Source organism: Pristiophorus japonicus, chromosome 12 (genome assembly GCF_044704955.1).
Source record: "Pristiophorus japonicus isolate sPriJap1 chromosome 12, sPriJap1.hap1, whole genome shotgun sequence".
Lineage (NCBI taxonomy): Eukaryota > Metazoa > Chordata > Chondrichthyes > Pristiophoridae > Pristiophorus > Pristiophorus japonicus.
The window spans coordinates 16,563,932-16,567,743 of record NC_091988.1 but is presented as its reverse complement, the minus strand read 5'-3'; the positions used below and the strand labels follow the sequence as shown (position 1 = coordinate 16,567,743).

Below are 3,812 nucleotides of genomic sequence, written 5' to 3'. Positions count from 1 at the left end.
ACAGCAGGAGGGACGGTGTGTTCGGGGTTGGAGGCTGGAAACCCACCAAGAATGTGGTGCATCCTTTTGTGGAGACAGGCGGCTGTGACATTAATTGCTATCTCAGGACTCATAGTGTTGTGTATGGAGAAAGAGTCAGACTGAACACTGTGAGCTCAAAGTAAAGTGTGACCTTAGTCTTTTATTGCAGGTCTCCAGAGTGCCTCTCCAACCTGTGAAGCCTTCTTAAATACCTGTGCTCCCAAGGGATTGTGGGATCCCTTGGGACACCAGGGGATGAGCCCTCTGGTGGCTGTACAGAGTAAATACAAGTCCACATATGTAACACATAGAATCATAGAATGATACAGCACAGAAGGAGGCCATTTGGCCCATCGTGCTGGCTCTTTGGTAGAGCTATGCAATTAGTCCCTCTCCCTAGCTCTTTCCCCATAGCCCTTTAATTTTTTCCCTTCGTGTATTTATTCCATTCTCTTTTTTTTAATGTTATTGAATCTGCTTACACCAGCCTTTCAGGCACTGCACTCTAGATCACATCAATATCTTGTTTAAATCTGCCAAAAAACCTTAAATCTGTGTCCTCTGGTTACTGGCCCTTCTGCCACTGAAAACTTTCTCTTCATTTACTTATTAAAACTCTTCATGATTTTGAACACTTCTATCAAATTGTCTCTTAACACTTTCTACTCCAAGAAGAACAACCCCAGCTTCTCCAGTCTCTCCACAGGTTCCAACCATCTTCAGCTGCTTCATCTTCCCTCCATCATAAGGTCAGAAGGGGGGATGTTCGTTGATGATTGCAGTGTTCAGTTCCATTTGCAACTGCTCACATAATGAAGCTGTCTGTGCTTGCATGCAACAAGATCTAGCTAACATTCAGGCTTGGGCTGATAAGTGGGCAATTACCATCTCCAACAAGAGAAAGTCTAACCACCTACCCTTGACATTCAATTTCCCACCTTCAACATTGACCAGAAACTTAACTGGACCAACCACATAAATACTGTGGCTACAAGAGCAGGAGAGAGGCTGGGTATTCTGCGGTGAGCAACCCACCTCCTGACTCCCTAAAGCCTTTCCACCATATACATGGCACAAGTCAGGAGTGTAATGGAATACTTTCCACTTGCCTGGATGAGTGCAGCTCCAACAACACTGAAGAAGCTCAACACTATCCAGGTCAAAGCAGCCTGCTCGATTGGCACCCCATCCACCACCTTAAACATCCACTCCCTCCACCACCGATGCACCATGGCTGCAGTGTGTACCATCTACAAGATGCACTGCAACAACTCGCCAAGGCTTCTTTGACAGCACCATCCAAACCACGCAACCTCTACCGCCTCGAAGGACAAGGCAACAGGCGTTTGGGAACACCATTACCTCCAAGTCACACACAATCCTGACTTAGAAATATATCGGCATTCTTGCATCGGCGCTGGTTCAAAATCCTGGAGCTCCTGTGGAATAGCACTGTGGAAGAACCTTCACCACATGGACTGCAGTAGGTCAAGAAGGAGGCTCACCACCACCTTTTTGAAGAGCAATTAGGGATGGGCAATAAATGCTAATGACGAATGAATTTTAAAAAAATAACCGGTCCCTCATCCCTGGCACTATTCTTGTAAATCTCTTCTGCATCCTCTTCAAGGCCTTGACATCCTTGCTAAAGTGTGGTACCCAGAATTGAACACACTACTCCAGCTGAGGCATAATCAGTGTTTTATGAAGCTTTAGTATGACTACCTTGCTTTTGTACATTATGGCTCGATTGGTAAAGCCAAGAATTTCTAACAGCCTTCTCAATTATTCCTGCCACCTTCAAAGATTTGGGTACACATACTCGCAAATCCCTCCGTTTTGCATTCCCTTCAAAATTTATATTGCCTCTCCTCATTCTTCCTACCACAATGTATCACTTCACATTTCTCGGGGTTAACTTTCACCGGCAAGTGTCTGCCCATTTCACCAGTCTGTCTCTGTCCTGCTGAGGTCTGCTGCTATCCTCTTCATTGTCTGAACATCTGAAATATTGAAATTTTGCCCTGTATGCCCAAGTCCAGGCCATTTATTTATTATATATATAGTATGTATGTGATGAAGGCACCTGTGAGTATACACACTATACTTTTCGGGATCATTTCTATAGTTGGTTTCTTGAGAAATGTATTCCAGAGTGTTTGGTCTCACTTACCACGAGGAGGATTTACAGTGTCCTCTTCTGAGCAGGAAGCAGGCAGTGAGCTGCTCTCTGTCATTGATAAGTGTTCCTTCTCTGTCTCATAGGGAGCTGGAGGAAGAGGACACAATCTGAGGAAACCCTCCCCCCCCCCTCCGCCCCCACCCCACCCTGTTTAATCAGGGGGCACTTGTTTAATGTTCACAACTAAAATAGTTGTGGAGCAGTTGGCAAGGTGGCCATTAACTGCTCCAGGCAGCTCGGGGTCGTTCAACCCGACTGCCTGCCTCTCTTCCGTGGTTACATCCGAGCCAGGGTGTCACTGGAGATGGGGTACGCTTGTGGCCTTTCGCGGGAGGTGGGCGCCGGAGGGACTGGAGTGCATCATCATCCCCGGCAATCACATTTTCATTTGAGCCATATGTCTAAAGTTTAATTTGTTTAAGTTTGTCGGGTTTAGTGCACCCGCCCCCACCCCCCCCCCCCTTTAGCCAGGGGGCACTTGTATAATGTGTGTTTTTGGTGCCCTCAAAAAAAAAAAAAAACAAGGGGGCACTTGATTGAAAGTTTTTTAAGTTGACCCCCCCCCCTTTAAACCCGGGGCTACTTGATTATTGTTTCTACAAAAATAGTTGTAGAGCTGTTGAAAAGTTGGCCATTAACTGCTCCACGCAGCTGAGGGTCGTTCAGCACAACTGCCTGCCTCTCTTCCGCGGCTACTTTCTTGCCAGGGTGTCCCTGGAGATGGAGCATGCATTGTCCACCGGTACATTTGTGGCCTCCCGTGAGAGGTGAGCACCGGAGGGACTGGAGTGCATCATCACCCCTGGCAACCAAATTTAAATTTGACTGTTAAAGGTTCACAAAGTTTTATTTATTAGTTTGTCGGTTCTAGTGCCCTTTTAATAAGGGGGCACTCGGCTTTATAGTTTCATTAAAATAGTTGTAGAGCTGTTGAGTTGGGAGTGGCTGAGCCAGTCACATGATGTTCACAAGACTCAATAAAACCCCAGCCAGTTGGGTTTGGGGGATCCACGACGAGGCGGTGGTTGTGAGCCTGGTGGATGAACTGGTAATGGGTAGTGTGATTGTTAAATATTTTGCTAATAAACCAACTAGTTCTTAATAGCAATATGTTGCTATGAATTCTTAAGCAAAGAACCCATGAAACAAATACATTACAATACATAAAATGACTCCTTTGCATTGCAGGAAGAAATGAACAACCTCACCAGAGCAGCCAAAGTGTTCTCCCTGCTCCCTGACCTTTCCTTGCAGTTTCTTTGTGTGTGCCTTTCCTTCCTTCATTGCCTCGAGGAGTGCAAGATGAAAATGGAATTGCACAGTGAAGAGCAGACGCTCTGCAGAAGTTGTCCCTAGCTCCCAAGCCTGTGTATTCGGATCTCTAGGGTCTGCTCTAAAAAGGATGCTGGATATGCACCAAAGAAAGAAAAAAGAAAGACTTGCATTTATATTGTGCCTTTCATGACCACCGGACATTTCAAAGCACTTTACAGCCAATGAAGTACTTTTGGAGTGTAGTCACTATTATAATGTGGGAAATGCAGCAGCCAATTTGCACACTGCAAGCTCCCACAAACTGCGATGTGATAATGACCAGATTATCCGTTTT

General features: G+C 45.8%; 1 pseudogene; it reads left to right on the top strand.

Annotated features, from left to right (window-relative positions):
* The first annotated feature begins 2,118 nt into the window (after positions 1-2,118).
* On the top strand, positions 2,119-2,317 carry LOC139277833 (small nucleolar RNA U3; annotated as a pseudogene).
* Positions 2,318-3,812: the final 1,495 nt, after the last annotated feature.